At 37.7% G+C, this 25,774-nt stretch overlaps 1 protein-coding gene across 2 annotated transcripts in view; it reads right to left on the bottom strand.

Annotated features, from left to right (window-relative positions):
• Positions 1 to 20,961, bottom strand: part of Dse (dermatan sulfate epimerase) — a 73,079-nt gene extending 52,118 nt beyond the window's left edge. The window contains exon 1 of one of the 2 annotated variants that reach the window (XM_058573251.1): positions 20,326 to 20,961. The gene's annotated coding sequence lies outside the window, so the exon portion shown is untranslated. The remainder of the gene's footprint in view (positions 1 to 20,325) is intronic. The other variant, XM_046426427.2, reaches the window with a different exon arrangement.
• Between the last annotated feature and the right edge of the window lie 4,813 nt (positions 20,962 to 25,774).

Genomic DNA, 25,774 nt, shown 5'->3' with positions numbered 1-25,774 from the left:
TAAACCAAGTCAAATGAATTATAATTGTCTTAAGTAGATCTTCATAATGCCACAAAAAGCTCCAAATTATTTGGCTTTAATTCTGATTGCAGTAATCCACTACAGATATTGTGATTGCTGACAGAGAAACTTTTGTTTCTGCTTCTAAATGCTTGTCACACATTTGATCTTTTACTTTACAATAATCTAAAAATGTGGCAAAACAGTATTGTTTGTTCCAATAGAATAAACTTCAAAGGCTGAATTAGACCCTGAATCCCCTAAATACTAAGCCAAGTTTCTTTCCTTTAACCAAACAAATTGTTAAGAACTTTCAACAACATTAGAATTTCCATTTTTGCCATCTTTAAACAAAGAAAGTACAGAAAGAGTAGGCCGAGAGGGAAAGAACTGAACCCTAAACTAGTACATCAAGTTTCAAAAAAAGATGTTAGTTTCCAAATCATCTGAGACTGCTTATAGAATGAAACACATGGTAAGTACAAAAGTTCTTTCAAAATATAGAAAGTATAAGGATGGAAGAGAAAAATCACCCCACAGAAAGTAAAACATATCCCAAATTAAGATGGATTAAAAACCCTTGTATGTGCCAAATCTAAGGAGCACAGCATAATGATTAATGGAATGGAGTGAGGAGTTGGGCAGACCTAAGGATAAATCGCAGCTCAGCTCTCTGCTAGCTTTGATCAACTGACTTCCACTCTCAAAGCCTCCATTGTCTCATCCATAAAATGGTACCTTCTTCATGGGGTGACTGAACGCCTGTGATACACTCAGCCTAAAACTCAACATGGAATAAGGGTGCAATAAATATTTATTTTTTAGTAGAAGAGAAGTTCCAGACATGTAAGTTCATACTAACTTACCCCCAAAACATTTTATTTGAAAGACACTAAATCTTCTGACTTTATAGGCAAATATTGAGAACCAGAGTTGTTAACTGACTAGGGTGAGGTCATGCTGCTTGTTAGAAACTTAGCTGAAATTGGAACACAGTGATCCCAACTCTTCAACTCATCATTCATAGTAAGTTCATCACTCACTAGAAAGGAAAGCATATGATCCTTAAAATTTTTCAAGTGCTGGTGTGAGGAGATGGCCCCAACTAAATGAATAACAGATTAAAAAAGCTATGAACTGAGTTTGAATGCTTCTGAAGACCAGTGATTCCTGATGCACAAGAGGAACTGCTTCTTACTATATTCTTTTAAAAGAAAGTCTCAGTGATACCATAGTAGCTTGGAAACACAATCTCTGGCTGTAAAGCTGTTTCCCAGTAACATATTTTACAATAGAAAGGATTCATGAATACTCAGGGGACATCTGCTGTCACTGCCAGAGGTGATGGGATAACCTCAGTCTAGAATCATCTAGTCTTGGCTGTCTATGTCATCAGTATCTCAGCTGATTATTCTGGGAGGTGACTTGCTATCTAATGCTAATCAACTCTCTCCCATACACACACACACACACACACACACACACACACACTGACATTCTAACATTCTAGAATGCTAACATTGTAACTCCAATGTCAGCATATCTGTTTACGATAAATATAACTATCAAGCAGATTGATAAATATTTCTGGCTTCATAGGAAATTGACAAAGGAAGTAAAATTATCATATGCTTTCCTGGTGAAGAGGAATAAATCAGGACAAAGATAACAGGAAGGACCTTGGACCTGGGTCAACTCGACTGGTCAAAATCACTACTTTTAACCCTCAGAAAAATCTGTTTCCATATGCTTGGGAAACACCTTGCTCCCTTACATGTTCTACTTGACACCATTTCCATATATTTTAATTAATGGAATATACGTATTTTTTAAGTTCTCTCACTTTCCTATTTCAATATTATTAGATGCATGATTAAAATAATTTTTTGGAAAAGAAAACTTTTTCCTCAGTATCAAAATATGATACTTCTATCATATATCAAACCTTCTATATTTCTGACAAATTTTTGTAGTGAAATAAATCTAATCTTACCTTTAAATATGTCAAATCCTAAGAAAACATATGGTTTGAATACCATGCAGTCATTCCCTAAAACTATATTCCCTGATGGGTAAAGCCTGTGGACTCAGACAAAAAAAAAGAAAAATTTAAAAACCAAGAGCTCTTAATCAAAGTGAAACTTCCTTTTACTGAGGGATTATTGTTTCCTTACTTAAGGGTGAAATGAAAAATGCCTCCCAAAAGTCATTTCTAAACAAAAATCCACAATATGAAATGATAGCATATGGAACTCTCTAGAATTCACACACACTACTGAAGGAGTAATTATAACTCTGAGCCCACACAGCAAAACCACACTGTGAGTAATAATGGTGCTCACCACCTTCACACACAACATCAGAGAAACATTTGGTTAGGTTTTAAGTTAAGTGCAGCTCGGTGCAAAGAACATATCTATAATTGCCCCCTGGAAGGTTTTCACAGAGATACATTTTCTCATAACATAACATGAAGCCCACTTACTTTCCTATGCCAACAACGGTAATTTTACAACTTCCTTATATGGGAAGAATAACACTTCTAAAATTATGTTTGAAATGGCCACAAAGATTTTCTGCTGTCAATTTGAAAGCTCCATCCCTGTTTGCCAGAGACCACTTGAGTGAGTACTTCAGTGGCTATCAAACTGAATGCATAATTTAGTAGTAGAGGTTTGCCTGGTACACATGACTACAAAGCTAAGAACCATTAAGATCCAGCTTTTGAAAGAGGGGTTAGCATTTAAAATGCAGAAAGAAAGTAAAATCCTTATCATTTTCACGGTGGCAAAGAGAAAGGAGGGCAGAGGTGGGAGGTATGAAGTCTCTGATGAGACTAGCAGGGCACTTAATTTTGCTTATAAAGAGGCTAAAAGGGAAAGTGAAAGGATTATACTTTCTGAGAAGCTATAAGTAGATTCTATTGTATGTAGCACTTTATCAACCGAACATCATCTGCTACTTCTTTACCTGAATCTTTAAAAGATAGTAATTGATGCATGTCATGTCTTTCAGTGCACTATTCCCTGAAAGGGAACATGAAACTATGCTAGGAATTGAGGATATGAACAAGGAAATTATCCTAAATTATCCTAAATAACTATACGATAAATATAGAAGAAATTGTGTTTCTGAGATTTTTGTAAAACTGCAGTGCTTGTACTACTGTCTGACAATAAAGATGAATAAGCATTTCCCTCCATCCAAAGCAATGTACTTAACCTATTGTTCCTGGTCTCAGGAGGAAATTCACAATCTTTTTTTTTTTTTCTTTTTCAAAATTTCTCCAATGGAAAGTAACCAAAGTTTTTCTTGAAAGAGTCCCAAGGGCCAGCTATGGCTTTCTCAGCAATAGATTTAACTATGAAAATGCACTTTTGTGGCTTTACTGGCTAAAAAGCCTGGGGGGGGGGGGAAGAAAAGAATAAGTATAATTGAAGTCAAAAGCTAAATCTCAACCTTACAGAATTTTAAATACCAATTAAACTACACGATGAAATACTCATGGAAACTGAAGTAAAACTTTATTCCTGATACAGATTCATGAAGAAAAGAGCTGGACAAACTGTCTAAACCTCTTTCTTCATTTAAAATTAAATAAAAATTAGATATTTCTCTTGTAGACTGGTTGGAATATTAAATAACACCTATAAAACATGTATCACTTTATGATGATCAAAAAATTCTAGTTATGAATTCATACCCCATTTGAATCAAATGTATGATATGTCAAGATCATTGTATTGTCTCGAGCAACTAATAAAAAATAAAAATTAAAAAAAAATGCTAGTTATGATTCACCTCAGAACATGATTAGTGGCTGAAGGCGTAAGCTGGAACCAGACTTCCTGGGTTTGAACTCTAGCACCACTGCATCTTCAGCTATGTTCCTGTTTTCCTCCCTCTGTAAAATGGATAAAACCCTTCTTTGCAGGGTTTCGTGAGGCTTAAATTAGCTGATATATTTAAAGCATTAAAAGGGTGCCAGGATTTAGAAAGAGTTCAAGAAACAGTAGCAGTCATCATCATCTTATCAATGAGAAAGGCAAGGTCAGGCCAACAGGGCGAGAGGGCACCATGACTCCCAAGGAAGTACCCACAAAACTCACCCAGAGACCTTCATTCCCCAAATAGGTACAATGCATTGTTGATGGACTACCTTGCAGTCTCTTCCAGAGTCTAAAAATACCAAATATTTTGATAAATATAAAGTATTTGATGACAAGAAGTTTCTCCTTCCTGCTCAACTGCACGTTAATAACTTTCAGGCTAAGGATTCTAAGTGACTGAATACATCTGGGGGAAAAGGAAGTCTTTAAATTGAATACAATTTCTTCACCAACCAAAGTTTGTAGATAAAGCTTACTGATACACAATATACTGATATATATGTGCTTACACAGTTAGGGAAACATCCTAAATGTAGAAACATCAGTCCTTTTGAAATGTAAAAGTTTCTTTGGGATTTAAATGTAACTTTTGAAAATTTGGTGCTTAATGGAAAAACATCCACTTCCTGAAAATGACAAGAGACATTCATTTTCAGCTGATGTAACTCCTTCAGTTTGTGTACAATACTCTCTTTCATTCTGTATCACTAACTTTTCCCCTTTGAGTTTGAGGTAAATGACTTTATTTCTTACTAGTTATGTGATAGTTCATTTTATGTGTGGACTTGTCTGGGTTATGAGGTGCAGGATATGTAGTCAAATGTTGTTTCTGGAAATGTAGGTAAAGAGGCTTCTAGAAGGGATTAGCATTTCAATCAGTAAACTGAATAAAGTAGACTATTCTCCCCAATGTCCCTAGGACTTTTCCAATCCTTTGGGGACCTGAATACAACAAAAAGGCAGAATATCCCCCAACACCCTGTCTGAGGGCTTGAGCTGGGACATTGGTCTCCTATTCTCCCACTGGGACTTACACCATCAGCTTTCCTGGTCTCAGGTCTTAGGACTCAGGGTGGTACTACACTGCCAGCTTTCCTGAGTCTCCAGCTGGCAGATGGCAGCTAATGTTGGGATCTCTGAGCCTCATAATTGCATAAGTCAATACCCATGATAACATTCTTTCTAGATAGATTAGATAGGTAGATATAGATACAGATATAAATAGATAGACAGGGAAAGAGATCTCTTATTGGTTCTTTCTCTGGAAATCTTGATTGATGCACTAATTAAAGCTACTCAAGCCAAGAACTCTTTCAAAAACACCTTAGAGAAACCCAGTGACCCTTTCTTGGCACTCACTCTCCCAAATGCTGACTACCTATGATATCCTAAAGTGTATTTCCTCTTCTTCAACACGTTGAAGAGTTTCAATTTCAGGGATACCATAATCTCCTAATAATTCTCTGGAAAATTATTCTTATGCTTCTTTCTAAGATAGTCATTGGTTGTATTGTGCAAAGCATGCTTATTTCGTTACCAGGTTTAATTCTGACATCTGTTTCGTCTTCAGCGGATGAGGAAAGTGACATTTAGAATGGTTACATAATTTAGCCGGTGACACTCTATGTGTGGTCAGGTTTGTTTTTGACTCCAGATCTGATTTCAGAGTCAAAATTTTCACCACTATACCTCACTTGCTGTCTTTCCATGAGTCTCCTCCAGTACCTACGTCCTGGGACTTCCCACAAATGTGCGGCTGCAGCATTTCACATGGAAGGATCCTGACTGTGCACCTCTCATGGTCACTCCCACCTGATTCCTGATAACTTATTGCCCACAGTGCTCATCTTACATCTAAAACTCAGTTCACCTTCTATTCAAAACTGATTTCTTCACTATATTTTCTCAAACTGATTATTTGGAAATCACCTTCTCTGTCTTGTTTCTTCTGCATCTAATTTTCTTACCAGAATGTTTTCATTTTTCCCTCAAAGCAATATTACTCTGCATTTTAAAGACAGACTCCTGAGACTATGTTCTAGAATTCAACATCAACTTCTGGCTATCTTTTCTCCTTTGGCTTCTTTTTTTAAAATATTTATTTTTTAGTTGTAGTTGAACATAATATCTTTGTTTTCTATTTATTTATTATGTGGTGCTGAGGATCGAACCCAGGGCTTCACGTGTGCTAGGCGAGCGCTCAACCACTGAGCCACAACCCCATCCCCCTGCTTTTGAATCGGGTCAATACCACATATACTTTCAAGTCAGTTTTTCTGTTTCTTCTAGCTTAGTATATGCAAAGTCCTGTGGATGAGTCATAATATCTATTATAGATTTTTCAGTAGAAATACCACAAAACATGTCTAACCCCTTATATAATCTACTCTTACTTGATCATTTATGAATTTAGCTAGACCCTTTTTGAAATGATGCATATTTGGGGTATGGCCTTTTATCATGTCTTCCAGAATCAGGATTTATCAGTTTATTCTATAATAATCCTATAACAATAACATGTCTAAAAAGCACAAATTCCATGTTCAGTGCCTATCCTGCTATGTAGGAAAGGGTTAACTCAGCAGGCCCAAGAGGCTCAAAAGCTACACTTTCCCAAAAGAAGCTTGTCTTTAGGATTGGCCCTGGGCCAGCTCCTGGCAGAGGAGCACTGAGCCCTGGAATATTCTGCCTGTCAAAGAGATTTTTTTTCTTTATGCCTGAGGCTTTGGGTCAAGTGGTACGACTTTGATCAGACATTTATGCTAGCAACATTTTTGGTGAATCTTTGCTCTAGCAGGAATATATTCTGAGTAGCTGAAGTCAATCACACAGGTGTTTCATGCCCACACGACTGAATTCCAGCAAGAGATATGGACATCAAGGTTCAGGTGAGCTCTCTAGGCTGGCAAGAATCTCATCACAAGCTGTGTGACTCCACTAGGAGAGGACACCTGGAAGCTTGTGTCTGGTTTTCCTGGACTTTACCTTTTCCCTTTACTGATCTTAACTTGCGTCCTGGCCCTATTACACCATAACTATGATTATAGCAAATTTTGTGAATTATTCTAGTGAATCACCAAGCTGAATGATAGTCTTGAGGATCCCTCACCCCACATTCCCTTTCTCTTCCTTTTAATGGAATTATTTAAAGTCCTGCTAAAATTATAAGTCTTGCCATAATGCTTTATAACCTATTAAAAAGGAAAATATGATAGTAGTTTTCATCAAATTTTTTCCTTACTCAACTTTTACTATTTTTCTCTGAAGTTTATACGCAGAAAAACAACAGCAGAATATACTAGTCTTTTTTTTTAAGTTATAGATGAACACAATACCTTTATTTTATTTGTTATTATTTTTTTCTTCATGTGGTATTGAGGTTCAAACCCAGTGCCTCACACATGCTAGGTAAGTGCTCTTCCATTGAGCTACGACCACATCCCCAGAATATACTAGTCTTATACTTTTTTTAAAAAGCGTTAGAAATTGTCTAAAAATGAAATATGTAGATGTTAAGCAAAAGACTTAGGGAATGCACAGGAAAGTAATTAATTGGCATTATATCCTTCAGTTCATTTGACTAAAATGGAAATTCAGTTTGCTGGGTAAGTATATGTGGAGAAATGCTCTTATCATTATATATGAATCTATTTTTTACTCCTTACTTATATATTCAAGCATTCCTCCATTCTTTTTCAGTATTCAAATCTTCAAATGCTCATCAATGACAAAATTTACCTCTTTTTTTTTTCTTGCTGCCTTTCACATACTTAAAACACTTTTATACATGTAGGTTGTTTTTTTTTTTTTTTTTTTTTTTTTTTTTTTTTTAAATCTCACAGATCATAGTTCTTTAGCTTCAAAATCCCTGGGTACTTTCAAAATGTCTTACTATGAATCATAATCAAATTCAGAATACCACAGATTTGGTTTTTAAAACTATGATACATACATGGAACCAACCCAAAGACATAAGCACTGTTTTCTCAGACTTCCCCATCTCGTTACTGGCAACAAATCCTGCCAGGAATTCACGCACAAATTCCAGTTCCTCTATTCTCCCTTCCTACCTTTCTTTCCATATCCCAACCATCAGCATATTTTGTTGGCTCTTCTCGCAAATGCATCCATTTTCACCACCACTGTAATGGTTTAAGCCACACCACGTCTTGCTTGCAACAGCCTCCAAACCAGTGCCCCTGCCCTCACTCTTACCTCTGTATGGAGGTTCTCAGCATAGCCAGAGTGATCCCATTCCATTATAATTCAGATTATACGCTGCTCTGTTTAAAACCCTCCAAAGAATTCCTGTGTCATAAAGACTAAACACCAAAGTCTGGACAAAAGCTCTCTAGGCTCTGCGTGGTCTGGCCATGCCTCTCTGTCTTTTGCCTTCACATTCCCCACTCCCCCCTCTCTTTCTCTCTCACTCACTCTCTCACTCTCTGTCTCTGCTGTTTCTTTTCCCCACCTACCCCATTCCCAGAGGTTATATTCTAGAAGGAGAATCCAGGCAACCAAAGAAATAAATAAATTATATAGTAGATTAGTAGGTCATAAGTGCTGGGAAGAAAAATATAACCCAGAAGAGAGTTGGGGAAGAGCAATAGTTGGTCAGACTAAGGATATAATTTAAATAAAATGATCACTGCTGTCACTGAAAGTGACAGTTAGGCATATATTTAATGTGGATGAGGGTGCAAGCCATACAGACTTGTGGGGTAAGCATTCTAGGTGGGAGGAACAAATACTAAGGAGGCCACACCTCTCGTCATAAAAATAGCAAGGAGATCACCATGGCTGAACAGGAAGAGAGTGCCTAGCACTCATCTTGATGAATGAGCTGTCCGTATTTCATTCTGTCCTCAGCATTAAACCCTGACATTCGCCCCATTCTTGCATCTCCTGATGGTCTCTCTTGTCTATTTCTCCATCCAAGAATACTTATTGACTGAACACTCAGAAAACACTTATTAAATGAATATTTTTAACTAATGTATAAACATTTAAATACTCTGAGATAATGGTACATATGGTTATACAGCAATATGAATATAATTACATAAAAATCTTTCTACACCAATACAAACCCTTTGGAGTTTATATACTTAAGTACAATACTTAAATCTTCAGGGTTACTCAGGGTAATTATTATAGTTTACTGAGGGCTGTAGTCCAGTACCCTCCCAGCCCCCTGAGGCAAAGGCTTTCACTAAAAGTCCACTCCAGACTGACAGGTGATTTGCTCAACCAAGTTTCACTATGCCATCAGTAACCTGCCTTGTGCACTTATTATCGCAGGCCACTTTCTGAATGTCCCTTGTTGCTTCCTGACATTCCACTGATAGTTCTCATGAGTCTTCTCAGGGTCTTTTTATTAAACGTCATCTCAAAACATTCACCCCATCTTACATGATTAGACAGCCCATCACTCTTCCTCAAGACCAGCAGGCCTCCCTTTCTGCCGGATGACTATTTGGGGGCTAAAAATTCTATTTAAATTAAAATTTGAAACTTAAAGTAATTCCCTTCATGTTCCTACTTTTAAACATATTTCTAAGGATAATTATTATTATTTAATGGTTTGGTATACAGGTTTTATTGGTGTTAGTATTTGTGAGTTTAAAAAACACTTTCTGCACTTAAAACTTTTTCAACTGGACAATTCAAATAATGAGGATGCTGTTATTTCTTCTTTACCTACTTTTTTTTTTTTTGGTATGACATTTACAGTTCTATTATAGGAATACCAGTCTTAAGGAAAAGAAATGTTTTAGTAGACTACTACCCTATGTGAAATAAGAGAATAATTTCTGAATTGATGAGTTGCATCCATAGGACAAAAAGTCATGCTCCTGAATAACTATCCCGATTCAGCTCTGCATCTATCAAATGGCAATAAAAATACTCATATGCCAAAGTGTAAGGAGATTAGGGATAATATGAACAAGGTTCCCAATGTTAAGACTGGCATTTAAAACATAAAAGGAATTCTGATTTTTTTTCTAAAAAATGAAAGAAATAGTCTGACTCAGAGCCTAAAACATAGCCAGATACTTAATGTTTATGTCTGTGTGCATGTCCAAGGTCATGAATGTTTAATTTGGTGCATGCTTTCTCACCTTGATGAATGAGCTGTCTGTATTTCATTCTGTCCTCAGCATCATACTCTGACGTTAGCCCCATTCTTTGCATCTCCTTATTGTATCACTAGTCTATTTCTCCACCCAAACTTTCATATTTATCCTACCCATTGGATTCTATCTCTATCCATGGCTAGATTCCCTCTAACTACTTCTTTTGATCAAAGCTGATGAATTCCTTTTTGCTCATGCTAAAGAAAACTCCCTTTTGTACTAATTTTTCAAAACTTCCTCTCATATCTTGTCCCAAATATATGTGTCTGATGAATCCTGAGTCAGTAAGGTGGGTGGAAGGGGACAGATACCACCTAGGATCCTTTCTAATTAAAGATTGATGCAATAGTTGACTCAATGACACCTTATTCCCTGTTGGTCTCCCATAAAAGACAAACTCACATTCTCCCAAACCACAAATGAGGCAGGGCCAGCCTTTTCAATCCCTCGGGACATCTTAGTTCTCTGAGTGACCCTCTAGGTATGACTCAACTGGCACTTTCATGACTTGAAATCACCTTATCACCATTTGTCTATATATTCTTTTTAATCTTCACAAGTTATTTCTATTGCTTTGGGGATATTTCCAACTTCCTCAGTGACTAAAGGAATCACAATCATATTTGTCCATTTACCTCAATCCTTACCCAGAAGCCAGAGAGGTACCAATTTCTGTCTAACCACACAGCTTCACACACATACCTGATTATTCATCTTCAATTGAATCATAATAAAACCCTTACTATTTTGCCTCTTTCCAAAAGCATTCAGTTCTTCGTTTATCACCTGTACATTGGGACAGTGATGTCTCATCCAAATTTAGAGAGAAGACTGAATATATCCAATACAAGCACAGCATCTCTAAACTTATCTTCATAATTTTATCTCCAACCCCAATTTTTTAAAAGTGACAGAGAGTGCCATGCTAAAAGGAAGGTAGAAGATCCTTTTAGGAAATGATGGGGAGCACAGTGATATTCCAAGGCCTCTGTGGCATACCCATTATAGTAGCTATCCAGGGAATGGTGCAGGGCCAGGCAAACAAGAAAGAGAAGAATCAGGACGATAATAAATAAATAGATATGTATTTATTATCAAATAAACCTACAGACTCCTCCTCTTTTCTATAATCCTTTTGGCACATCATGACCATAGTACTGTAGACTTAAAAGATCTGACATGGAATCTACTATAGGTTAAATTTTGTCTCTCTGAAATTCATATGTTGAAGTTCTAATCCTTAATACTTGCAAATGTGACTTTATTTGAAAACAGGGTGATTGCAGATGTTGTTGGTTAACATCAGGTCTTACTGGTATAGGGTTGGCCCTAATCCAGCCTGACTGTGTCAGTATAAAAAGGGACAATATGTAGACAGACCCAAGTACACACAGAATGATATGTGAAGATGAAAGCAGACAAGGGGTGAAGCATCTATCAGCTAAGGTTGCTAATGACTGCCAAAAACCACCAGACTCATGGGAAATGGAAAAGAGCTCAGTGGTAGGGTGCTTGCTTACCACATGCAAGACCCAGGGTTCGATCTTTCTTTCTCTCTCTCTCTCTCTCTCTCTCTCTCTCTCTCTCTCTCTCTCTCTCACACACACACACACACACACACACACACACACAATCTGGCAGAAAGACATGAAACAGATTTTCCCTTATAGCCTCAGAAGGAACCAGTCTGCCAATGCCTTAATTTTAGACTTCCAGCCTCAAGCATTGTGAAACAATAAATTTCTGTTGTTTAAGCCACACAGTTTGTGGTACTTTGTTTTGTTAGTTCTAGTAAATTTAACACAGAGTTCTACTTCTATAATTTTCTTCTTTCTAAAGTAGATACTGTAATTCTTATCATAATTATACCAATAAACAATAAATATATATAGTGTATATCACATGCCAGGATATATACTTATCTGAACACAGATTAGCTCATTTAATCCTCTCCTTGGTCCTATAATATAGATATGATAGATATCATCCCCTTTTCAGAGCAGAAAAAATTAAGGCATAGAAAAATTAAGTAAGTTACCAAAGGTCACATACAAAGTGAGGAGAAAATATATAAATCCAGGCATTCTGACCAATACTTCCTATGAAACAATCGTTTTTGTAAACCATAAAGTTCCTCCAAAATTACTCACCACCATGTCATTTCCCTACCCAAAAGCTGGTTTCCCACAGCAGAATGAACAATTCCCTCTAAAATTCATTAGCTTCTACAATGTAACTCTGACCTATCTGTCCAATCTTACAGTAATTTCTTCAATACACCAACGTACTTTTCAGACTCACTTATTGCTTAAGCAGAACTCTCATTTTTCTACAGAGGTCACCTCTTGCATGGGATTCCATCTCTCTATCAGCTTCACACCCCACCTGGCACTTTTCTCATTCAAAGAATACACCTTTCTTTAACAAAGCCTTCCCTGCAAATCCATGAATAATCATCTCCCCTGGAAGCCTATTTATGTATTGCTCAATATTCTTTTGAGAATTCAGAGACACTCCAGTGATGAAAATGCTTATGTCATCTTACAAGATGAAAAATAAAATATTTATGCAAACCACTAAAATAAAAGGAAGTCATTTTGCATGAGAATGACCAAGTGCTACAGAAATTTGTAGAAGAGTTAATACTTCTGGCTGGGTTGAATGAGGAAGGTGTACTAAGGAGGTAGCATCTAATTGGGTCTTAAAAGGGGGTCAGTAAAAATGTGTAAAACATAAACTATCTCTACTATATATTTACTACTAGTTATATGCATACTGAGTTATTGGAAGGTATATGGTTATCTTCATTTTTTGCATTTATTAGTTCAGTCCTTTCTGGCTCCAAAAGGGATTTGAGGTAGATGTCACCTCCTCAGGTTTAAAGTCAAAGTCTTAGACATCTTTGTCTAAGTCATCAAGTGTCAAGCACCATTGATTACATGCAATACAGTCCTTCAAAACACATGTGGGAAACAACAATATATTAAGAAGAGATGAAAAAAAAAGGAAATGTCATAAAAAGAATGAGTGAATTCTCAAAATTTTTCCAAGAAGTCTCCCTGGATCTGACAGCCAATTCGTTTCTGTTCCTCCTCTTCCTGTGCCTTCTCTCCCTTGCTTCTCTGCTTGCAATGCTTTCTCCCTATCATTTTTTTTGCAGAAAATCCTTTGAGGCCCAATTCACCCCCCTCCATAGTTGAGTCTTCTGCCCTTGTAAGCCTCTCAGATCTCTTCCTTCCTGCAATATCACTGCATGCTTTTGTCTCCATTCAGCAGTTAATTGTTCTCATAAAGTTTCATACTCAGTTATTCTTTTCCAACAAGATTTTATAGCTCAAGGTTGAAAATCATGACATATTTATTTTGTATACCTCCTCAGTTCCTGCCACCCAGACTTCCCCTCAAACAAAAAAGTACCTAGCAAATACTTGCTGAATGACTAAATCCTTTCAGTATTCCTATCGTTGAAGTATAATGTTCTTTCATCTGACTCTCCAAGTTCAAAAGTACATTGGAAAAAGTTATACATCAAAGCATTCATTCACTTGAAGAAACGGATTTATCTTTTTAAAACTTGCAATCTCTGAGCCAAAAGTCAGTGGCTTCAACAATAAGAAAAAAAGTGTAAGCACACACAAAAAAGGTCTGTAATATAACTACCCTAACACTGCTAGCTCACAACTAACTTCACAGGGTTTATCATTTGGGGGCAATTTAGTAGTATAAATACTGCCATACATACCTTGCCCAAGAAAGAGATAATGGAAGTGGCCCAATAATATCAAATTTGCAAGATGAAATTTAGCAAGTTGAGGTGAAACTGTACTTTTAAAGTTCCCATAGCAGTTAAATATCATTTGTTAATTTTTATAAAGAATAATTCTATGTAAGTCACATTAAGTAAAAAAAAATTAATGATAAAAATCTTAGGACACTAACATAGCACCTAGATAATAGAATGACCTCAATAACACTAGCTTCCTTAGGGTAGAAAAAGATGGATTTTTTGTTCTAATAAAAATGATAAGTAGAAACTGCAAAAGCAACTTTAATTTAAAACAGAAAAACTGACAATGCCTTCTACATTCACATAATCAAATCATTTTTAATTTTTAACATTTTCAAGTTTAGATGAGTTGAAGTCAAGTCTCAGAAGACTAAGTCTAACATTTCAAGACAACCTCATTTAAACTCTTCCGGAGAACTCAAAGGCCTCCTTCAGAAATCCATCTTCAAGGATAAAAACATTCAGAAAATCTTCCTTGTATTTAGTATAAATCCCTCTCGATGCTTACTATAAGTCAATTTCCCCCTTCTTTTTCTTCAGGGAAGATAGAAAACAGCTGTTCAACATTCTCTTTCACTCTACTTTTCCTCCTGCCAGGACAATCCCCCCTTGAGAGAAGTGAAAACACTGCAGGTGTTTCAAAAATCCAGCTGGTCTTTATCTGCCTGTCCATGGGGCTGGAGAACCTAGTCCCATTCATACCTCCCAGAGTTATGTCATTAAACTGCAAAGACCATAAGAAAAGGTTTTCCCCAGAATCTGTGGAATTCTGGAAATCCGATGCTTATAGGCTGTTTAAAATAGCTTTATCTAAGTAAGATAAAAAAATTTTAATGATAAAAATCTTAGGACACTAACATAGCACCTAGATAATAGGATAACCTCAATAACACTAGCTTCCCTAGGGTAGAAAAAGATAGATTTTAATATTTCACACAGAATTCTGTTGTGCCATCCAAACAGATATATTCAAACAGTACAGATTCAAGAACAAAAGTTTACAGTTAGAACTGCCTAGGAAAGTAAGCTGTGCTTTCTTGCAGCCCAGCATCTTGGTCTTTACCACCTGTAAATTGGGTGTTGAGTGCACATTGGCATGAAATATTTTTAAACTACTTAGTGATTTTTATTATGCATTTCTTGAATTTCTTGTCTTTGATGCAATTTTCTGGCTGTAACTTTAGAGATGCAGTAATCCTTTCGATACTCTAATTGAAAAGAGTACTCTGTAAACAATAGTCAATTTCTAGTCAGCTATTCCTCAAATGAGTAATCAATACTGGATTAATGACATAATCTGTAGATTATTACATTTTGCACCAAAATTTGTACAACAAACACTGTTACCTCCTACTTCAGGAATTGCTAACAAATATCCTCATTTTCCCTTGCAATAGCCATTTGACAGCAACAGTAAAGCCAGTATACTGCGTGCATATTCCATCAATAAAAATATTATAGGCCCACAAGCCTGCTGAGCCCATTTCCTTTATAAATTTCCTTTTAAGAGTTATGAAATGCTGATTCAACTTTGTTGTGGTATAATTTCTGCATACATTAAATGCCTGTTGCTTAGGAGCTGCTTGTTGTACATGAAAATATATGCAAATGCCATATTTAATCAACAAACACAATTTATAACTCTATGGTATATAAGTAGATATAGAGAGATATGCAATAAGTATTTCAAATGGAAAGATGTAAAGACAACTTTTTAATTTGAATGTGGATCTATTAAATTACTACTAAAAGAGTAAGAATGCTAGCTTAAAATACTAGTATTTTAATATAATTACCCTACTTACTATCTTTCACACTAATTGGGGAGAAGAGAGGTACTATTAATTCTACATATACCCCCCAAAAAGTTTTTTGTTTTTCTGGGGTTTTCTTAACATGCAGACACATTCATGTAGTGGCAAACTCTTTCTGACCCTGTCTAGGACAAAACAGATAAGATACGAACAACCCATAATTAATATGTCATGTATGTGTAATTAAAATCTAATTGCATAAATGTCTTTTGTTAACGTTTTTTATAACATGACTAATGGTTGTAGCTATTCCCAAATGTAGATGCCAAGGAAAATCATGCTTATTATCAATATTGTCTGTAGATTCTATGTATTACCGAAGAGGGAAGTTCTGTTCTTTCATAATTTCTAACATTTGATGACAACATTCACCAAGATCACATTTACAGAATATTCTAAGAAAGATAAAATGAATAGAAGGAAGTTCAATGATTATTATAATGCACAATAAAATTCACAGTGTATTCTGATTTAAGAACTGAACAAACTATTCCTTTCAAGAAGTAAACAGCCTCAACAATCTTTTCTTTCTAAATTAAAATCATTCCCTTCCTCTTCTGAAATCTCTAACAGAGTTTCTGAATGCTGCTCCTCCAGCAGGTTTATACTCTTCTGGGCATGTGAAAGAGGATCTGGAATCCACACCCGCAACAGGCTGCAGCTTGCCTACATATGGCAACACTATTGGTAAAGCAAGGACAGTAAAAGACAGAAGCCAGCTAATGAGAATGGAGAGATGAGCCCAGGACTCTGCAGGAATTTAGAAGAGGCCTCAACAAGAAATCCTTACAAGACACAAGAAGAGTAGAAGAGCAGGGGGCTGCAGAAAGGCAGTCTGTAAACAGTCAGTTACAGAAGCCTGGGAAGCACATAAACATTCTAGGGGAATGACAGTTCATGGAGCAGCATTGAATAATAAAAGGGATAATAAAGTAGATGTATAGGAAAATGAAATCTAAGAGTCTTTAATAATATGAATTTGGAGTGACAACAGAGAAAAGTAGCATTAAATGTGCAATTTATGTTAATTGCATGTTTAAATTGCGCTACTAATTACTTGTAAAATGATAGACAAGACTTACCTTCAGTATTTCTATTTCCACACTACCAAAATGAAGATAAGACACCTGTTCTACATCACCCTTCATTTCCACTAGGCTAAAATATAACATTATTAGCATTCTTTGATGAGGGGGGAGGAATGCCGAGTCAATTTGAAATGCAATTAAGTATTTGTGTACATAAGTATTTTGTATCATCTATCAGGGACTTTTCCTTTCCTTCAACTGTCTCAATGCACATGGGTTTAAAAGTGTGAGTTTATTGATACTAATAGCCCCTCTTTATTCTATTCACAATACTTTCTATTTCTCTTCTACTTTAATTATTTTTTAAATGCTTCACCATGAGCTACCCAAGCCACTCCTCTATAAATAACTAGAATTGTAAAACAACTAAAGTTAGAAGATCAGAATTTGGGATCACATTTATTTATCATATACATAGAAAATTTTGCTTTAAAGAATAATTATTTCAATCAAAAATATTATTCACTTAATATAAAGTCTAATTTTCAAAAGGGAATTTCCAGTTAAAATTCAGCAGTAGAGTTGAAAAGACTTTTTGAAACATCATTTCTCATTTCTGTTATCACCAAATAGAAACATGTACCCGTAGCTCAGGAATCTGAGATTTTAATCTCTACTTCCCGTTCTCTCACTAGTTCTCTCACTAATTCAGCGTATGAATGTCACAGGAAAACAGTTTCCCTTTTCCAAATTCTGAGCTTAGCACTTGTCTCATTCCCTGGTTGGGCACCAACTCCAGATCTACAGAATTCTGTTGTGCCATCCATTTTCTGGTAGTTTTGTGGCCTCCAGAGTTTTATTCTATAAATCACTATAGGGGAAGATAATGTAACTCCAAAATAAGAAAACTTTAAGGCAATTAATATAGTAATAAGAACTGTTAGGGGAAAAAAAAACACAAAAACAAACCCTGCCCTTCACTTGGACATTCTTTCAGTAAGGTTGCTGCTCCTGGAAGCTCCTCAGGTACATTACTCACTCCTTCATAATAACAAAGATCAGCTCCTCTCTGTAAAGAGAATCACGTGTCCTCTATGATGAAGTTCCTTCTACTACAGCTTCTGCTTCTCCTCCAAGGACGGCCACAAACACATCCCACGACAATAATAGTATTTTTCTTTTTAATTTAGGAGGCTATGGATGTGGTGAAAACGTATAAGAATATCTGCTATACTTACAAACATACTAGTGTCTAAGTAATATTTAATATATACTTCAACTACAAAAATATCGTCTTTTGATAATTTATTTAACTCTTTTGAAAACAAAGATTACCCATTATTAAAACCTCAGTTTAAATATTTTACCTTCCTTTTTTCCTCTCCAGTCTTTTATTAAAATCATGACACTGATTGAGAATTGTGTAATTTCTTTCATGCAACACACAGTGATGCATGGAAAGTAGAAATAGAAAAGTAGCCTATCACAAATAACATTAAGAAATGTATAAAGCAACATTTTGTTAATTGCAGAATGCATTTTCATCTATGATCACAAAATACTTTCTCAGTGATTAAAACAAGATTTTTAAAAATATGTTTATTTTTATTTATTTATATGTGGTGCTGAGGATCAAACCCAGGGCTGCATACATGCTAGGCAAACCCTCTACCACTGAGCCACAACCCCAGCCCAAAACAAGATTTTTTAAATGAAGCACTGGGAAACATCTGTGAAATTAAGAACTTCATCTCAGGATGTCCACCAGGTTCTCCCAGAGCAGTACTACCAGATATTGGACTGGACATACTATCTTACTAAAATGCACAGTTCTAGCTTACTGTTGAACTACTTTCATCAAATACTGAAGTAAATGCACACACAAAGATTAGTCACTAAGATGGTTCTGACCTTACCTGACAAATCTAGCTGATTTTTCTTAGCAAGTGTTTTCCCTCCACTAGGCCTCAACCTCATAGGAAGGACCTTAACACAGTGTCTACCCAGCAGGATCACGAAGGGAATCTACCCCATCATGCAAAAGCCCATATTGTATTTTGCTGTAAATTTCCCTCTTTGTCTAGTTCTTTTTTTCCCCCAAGAGTCCCCTTTTTCCTGGGTGACTGTACTATCATTTTTAAATCTGAATGTTAGAATGTGATTTGTAGGCCACTGTTACTATTTAACTAAAACTTAATGAAACTGATACTGACATCATATACCTGTCAATGAAAAATAACTCAAATTCTGAGGGGCTGCTCATATGTTTTTCTTTCTTTCTACATTTGCAGTTCCAAGAAGGCTAGAACTGTTTCTCATGTACCTCTGTATGTCCCTTTATTTAATGCCCTCTCTTGCATTTTCCCTAAACCCACACAGGGGGGTCACAAGGTGAGGGAGACATCAAATTCAATTTTCTGTTTTTTAAAAACAGATCTCACCTACATACTCCACCAAAGGTCTTATGTCTGTATAGCAACCTTAAAGGAAAAAAGAAACATGTCACACTCATAAATAATCCTATATTTCTTCCATGCACATTTCATTTTTGTGACCCCATTTAGTAGTACAATCTGAATATTCTATAAAATATTTAACCTCAATATTTCATTTCATGGAGATTGTCCATTTATTGAGAAATCAGAAAGGGAATTCTTGAAAGGTTAAATTGTATAATGCAAAACATAATGAAAATATTTATAAGTGAGAATCTATATTTATTTCAAATTTAATGTAGTATAAACTAAAGCATGAGGAGAGGAAAAAGTTTTAAAAGAACTTTATTTCGCAAAGGTCCCTAGAAAATTAACGTGTCATATTTCCTGACTTAAAGAATTCCAGGTAAATGAGGTTCACCTCATACTTCTGGAGCAGTGGACTGAGTTTGAATCTTAATGCCAGCCGGCCTAACAGGAGGTTGCTGGCTTAAATGAAAGATGAAAACGGAAAAGTTCTCAGGTCACAAACAGCTCAGATTCCAGGGCGACAGATGCTGAGCCCATGTGGCATCGCTTACAACGCTTCCCCGTCAGTGAGTCAACCCCCTGCCTGGGGCCGCCTCGGCGGTGAGGTTTACCAACAGTTTCTCCGATTGTCGGTGGAGCCAAGGAGCGCTGGAATCCAGCATCTGGGAGAGGCTCGCGACGTGCTCCTTCGGCTTCCTCAGCTACAATAGTCGATCTGCCAGCGCCAGGAAAGGTACACAGGACCACCACCACCCCCGGCTGGCGCGCATACAGAGGGAAAGGAGTGCACGAATCTGTGCCACCCAACCCGGCAGAAAGAAGCCGAAGCCCCCTGGGCCGTCCGGGAAATCGCAGCTGGGCCAGGCAGCCCGGATGCACCAAAAGCGATCCCCGGTTCCTACGGGGGGCCGGGCTTGGTGCTGGCTATTCAAGGAGTAGAAGGGACTAACAGCTGCCTTTGAGGGAAGCCCACGCCTCGGGTTTCACGCCTCGGGCGCCCTTGGGGAGTCCAGCTCAGCCGGGCCCGGGCGCGCAGCCCACTGCGCGCGGCGCCCAGCAGGGACGTGGCTCTGAGCTTCCCGGAGGCTCCCGGCCAGCCCCGCAGGCGACCCGCCCGAGACTCTGAAAAAAAGTTGTGCGGCTCGGGACCCACAGCAGCACCCGCCACGCGCCCCGGCCGCCCTGCGCGCGCGCCTCTGCTTACCGCTCCCAGCCGAGGCTCCGTCCTCTCCCGCGTCGCCCCTTCAGCCTCGAGCTCCTTCCCGCCCCAGTTACTCCAGGGCGCCCGGGCCCCCGGCCCGCTAGGAGCCGAACCCTCAGCGCCACCGCCGCGCCATGGGTGCCGGTGGGGCGCCGCGCCCCGGGATGCGCCGCTGCAGCCTCGGGAGGCGCTACTGCGAGCCGGGCCAGAGCGGGTGGGTGGGGTGTGGACGAAAAAGGGGCGGAGGGCGGTACGCGGCGGGCGCTGAGGCTGGGCTGGAGGGAGGAGGAAACCGCAACGTCAGCAGAGCCTGGGGAGGCGAGGATGGGGAAGGGGAAACTAGGACCCCTCCCCTGGCCGAACCCCGACCTCCGGCCCTTGCAGCGCTCTCCTCTTCTCCCGGGTTCGCCGCCTGGAGCTGCGCTTGGCCTTCCCCACCACCGGCCGGACTCCAGGCACCCCTGCCCTGCCAGGCCTCTTTGGCTCTAACTTGCTCTGTATAGTTTCTTAGAATGCAAATGCTTCAGGTTCGACTCTGGGATCGCACCCAAAGGAAAGATAACTTTTGGAGGCCAGAGAGGAAGAGCTGATGCTTCCCTGCAGCCCCCAGAGAGCAAACCTACTGCTTTCTGTGGCTTCCAAAATAGTGACTTTTCCTTTTCTCCCGCACTCGGTTTTACTCCCAAAGAGAAGGAAATCACCTAATCAGAAGCAGTTCTCGCTTTGACTGTACCACAAAATACACTAAATCCGGAAGCACTAAGCCCTGCATACTGAACAGATTTTAATCATAAAAGATAAAGGGTTGGGAGCAGAGCATTTGATGTTTGCAACTCACAAGAGGAAATTTCATTATCTTATATCATGGGTGTGTGTGTGTGTGTAAAAGGGGGGTGGGGAGATCCCTCATCTATCCAGGTTCTTCAGGTGGAGCATTTGCCACCTTAGTAGTTACAGCCTTTTGGAGAAAAGTTTCCTCATGTTTTGTTAAAAGTAGACAAACACAACCTAGTTCAACGAGGCCCCAGGGAGTTGTTAGATCTGACCAGGGACATCACCTGGGGTAACCCCCCACCTCCCTGCAGTGAGCAGTAATTAGCCTACCAAAGCTCAACTGTACAAAGATGATAGATGTGCGGGCTATTTACCCAATTCATTACAATGGAAGGTGTTTTACTGGGGAAAGTGTTTTTCTCACTGTTTGCTTTCAAGAACTTTATCTTGAGTTCTGAAAGGCCCCCTCCTTCTATTCCCTTTGGCCTCAGAGGTTCCAAAAACCTAAAGGAGCTTCTATCCAGCTACATTTTTAGAAAAATAGGGGATGTCTACTTTTATACTTCTCTTCTTTTCAGAAATTGCGTTTAAAAGATTCCTCACAAGCAGGTCTGGAGGGAATGGTCTTTTTAAAGTTGTTAAATGTTCACTCAGGTAAATCACTGATTTGCACACATTTTCTTATGTGTTAGAGAAGGACTGTGGAGGAGAGAAAGGGCTCTAGAACTTAGAATTTGTCTTAAGATGATTCAAATCCTTACTTTGCAATTTACAGTGAACTGTGGAAAGCTAAGTTAAATTCAGTCTTCCGTTTCCTAAACTGTAGTATATAGAGAGAGATAATACTTCCACTGAATAGTTACAGAGGGGATGCATTAAAAATGGCTAATATTTATTGAGAATTTGCTACATGCCACGCACAATGCTAAGATATTTACATCTACTAATTATTAGGATAAATTGTGTAAATGCCTAGTAGTATGTAGTCCATTTGTGAATTTCCACTTATCTTTTCAAATTTGGAAGATATCTTAGAGAAAACATCTGGTTTAATTTATATAGCTTCCCAACAAATAGTGTTTTTGTTTGTTTGAGTCAGGTTCTTGCTATTTTTCCCAGGCTGAGCTCAAACTTGAGACCCTCCAGTCTCAGCCTCCTGAGTAGCTGAGATTACAGGCAGGTAGTAAGTACCATACTCACTCCAAAAAGTAACCTTCTAGTCAGTTATTCTCCAACCTAATACCTTAGAATCATCAGCTATTATAAAATTTTTATTAGACCAATAAATCAGGATTCCTAGGGAAGGGTCTAAGCATCAGCAGGGTCAACATTTTAAAACCTCTTTCCACTTGATTATAACTCACAATCAGTATTGAGAATTCTCGACAGGAGGCAGTACCTACTGTCATTTACCATTGCTTGACTTGGAAATCTGCCTCTGGATGACATCCACTTTTGGAAAGAGCCCCCATTACAGTACATCTCCATAAATTTGTAATTCTGCCTTCTGAATCTACAGGGTGCATGTAGCCTTGGTTCTAAAGAAGAATGCTTCAATTTGCCTAGGTAGATACCCACCTCCATCAACGTTTATTTATCCTTTGGACTTTGCCAAGATCCCTCTCAAAACCTTATCTCAAGAACTGAATTAAAGCTTTCATCCAAATGGAAGAGTAGAATGATGTTAAATGCTTTGTTCTAATTACTATATTTTTCTTCTAATTATATTACCCCCATTGATTCTTATATTACAATCTACTAAAACCCTAAAGTGGTAAACTGTTTTTCAGAATCGCTGCTACATCTCTCCAACCAATAGACATTGCAGTTTGTGTTCAACACTTACATGTACTTCTAGTGAATTTTATTGTGTTAAATTTGGCCTCTTTAGCTTGTTGATATGTTGGGTACTATGGGCATAATTGAGAAAGTCTATCTCCCAATTTTACATGCTCTGCAAATCCAGTTCTGTATTCACTTAAGTTCTTGTGTTCAGGTACTTCCCACTGCCAACTGACACAGATTTCTCATGCTGTTGCATATTCTTATCAACTGAGGACCCATGTTTCCTAGGCATATTTTCTTCCCTGTTCCTGGACAGCAGCCTAGTGTGCATAGGTGCATGGCACCTTTACAAGAATTAGAAAAGGGTACCCTCACCCTCACCCCAATTGAACGATGAGAAAAAGTGAGTCCTTTCTCCCAGATGCAGCTGCAAACAAATAGCAGATGCACTTTGTTAGATGTCTTTGTTCTATTGATATAGCAACACTGTCAAAAAGGAAATGACTACTACTTAGTGAATTCTTGTTAACTTCTACTTAATTACTCCTTTCTTTTTTTCTAAATGCCTGTTACATTAATAATAGATTTATTAATTTTGTTCATTGTAAAAAGTCTCTTTTCTTGGTTTCAGGATAAGAAATCTCTTATCTTGGTTTCAGCTTTTTTCTTGAAAATTTGTACATCTGTCCATCTCCGATTTTTTAGTGTTCATCTCTTTCTGTGGATTCTAGCTGCAATTGGTAAACTCTCCTTGCTGAGATATAAAATTTCTGGGTAAGAAGAGTTAAGGTTTAGAGACCCAGAATATTTTCTTACAACTTCTTTTCTCTTAGTTTCCAGTTTATTATTAGGAAGTTTATTTTACCTTTTTAGTTCAATGTTGTTGTTGTTTATGGTAGAAAAGAAAAAAAAGGGAATTCTTTCTATTTTTGAGGTCATTTATATAGAGCAGAGGCATCCCTTTTATGTTCCTGATGGACCAAATTAATTAATTAATTAATTTATTAATTTATTTATTTATTTGCCAATTGCAATGGCTCAGGCCTATAATCCCAGCAGCCCAGGAGGCTGAAGCAAGAAGATTGTGAGTTCAAAGCCACCCTCAGCAATTTAGCAAGACTGTAAGCAACTCAGAGAGACCCTGTATCAAAATTAAAAAATAAAAAGTGCTGGGGATGTAGTTCAGTGGTTAAGCACCCCTGAGTTCAATTCCTGGAAAAAAAAAAAAAAAAAAAAAAAAAAAAAAAAAAATATATATATATATATATATATATATATATATATATATATATATATATTGTTGTCATTGGTTTATTCCTGGTTCTAGCTAACAGACACCAATGTTATAAGGCTGTTACAGTTAGATGGTTTCTGTTCTCTTATTGAGTTTAATTCACTCAATTAAACTAAAATCTACCCCATATAGGTTTTAACCAGTCATGGCCCAGGACTGTATAACTGCTTCAATTCTTAAAACATATTTTTCTCCTCAGGTAAAATTTATTCTCTTTGTGAATCTGCCTTACCCTCTACCTATACATTTTCTCATTCTTGGATTATTGAAGAGGGATGATTATTTGGCTTGTTCAAGCCATTTTGTCCTCTGGTTGTACTTATTCAGTGACAATCTCCTTGAGCTTCCTCTTCCATTTCTGAGCATTCAGTCCCAGCCAGACATCCACTGAAACTTCTCCAGACTTCCCCACTCAGGTCTTCTTTCCTGGCCTTTCTAGCCCTGGCCTGCTCTTCTTCACTACTAAACCTGTTCTGCTGCTACGGCTCCATCCCAGATGACTCAAGCTCCCTAACCATAGTTTTCATCATTAAAACAAAATGAAACACTTACGTACATTGCTAATCATAACTGAGCTCCACCTCCACCCTGAGCCACAAGTTTACATACACTTCTCCTTCAGGTACATATTTCCTGGCCTCACAATCTTCTGACAGATGATTGAGTACAGCAAGCACATCCACTAATACCCAATCAGTATCATATCATCTGACAGATGAGGGAACAGACTCAGAAAGTTGAAGTGAATTTCACAAAACAAATAGCTCAGACCATAAATGATTAAGTTTGCTAAATCAAGTCCATCCCCTTTCCACTAAATCACCTCATATATATTTGCAAAAGTATAAAGACCTACTGAAGTTTTGAATTTACTAAGTATTTTTCTAGGAAAACTGAATATATAAGGCCAGAGTAAATATTTTCATCAGTAACTTAAGCACATGTGATTCCAAAAGCGACTTAATTGCAAGAGACTAAACTTGCCTTTCAGGATGCCAGTTCTCCTATCCCAAGAGAGCTTTACTTTAGAGTTTTGTTTGTTTTCCTTTTATCTTCTTTACTAACCTGTAAGTTTCCTCATGCTAGAAATGTCTTCATTTCTAAATCTCTTCCTCCTATTTAGTAGCACAGCACATATTTATTAAATTAGAATGCAGTTTCAGATTGCAGCTGTGTCCCAGTCTAGATACAATCATGAAGAACTTACCGTGTCCATCAACCAAGAGGCTGGATTTTGAGGTTGAACAAAACTGGGCTCAAATTTAGACTCTGTCATGTCACTTAGTGTATGGCTTGAGACAGACAATCATTTAACATATTTTAGTTCTACTTTCCTCATGAGTAGAAGTCTGATATTTGTACTTATCTCATTCGATATAAAGAGTAAATAAAACATTGCATAAGTGCCTGCCTGGCAAGGAGTGAGAACTCAATAAATGTTGTTTATTATCACAGTTTATTAATCAGTCTTTGTGGACTGGAATGTGCCTGGTTTTGTTTGTTTGTTGGGCGTTTTTGTTTGATGGATTGATTCTTGCATGATAAATACCTGGCTGTTTTAGACAGCTTTTTTTGCCACCGCAACTAGAAGACCCAACT

Source organism: Marmota monax, unplaced genomic scaffold (genome assembly GCF_021218885.2).
Source record: "Marmota monax isolate L192 unplaced genomic scaffold, Marmota_monax_Labrador192_F-V1.1 WCK01_AAM20220418_F8-fsc00174, whole genome shotgun sequence".
Classification (NCBI taxonomy): domain Eukaryota; kingdom Metazoa; phylum Chordata; class Mammalia; order Rodentia; family Sciuridae; genus Marmota; species Marmota monax.
This window is presented reverse-complemented; position numbering and strand designations above follow the sequence as displayed.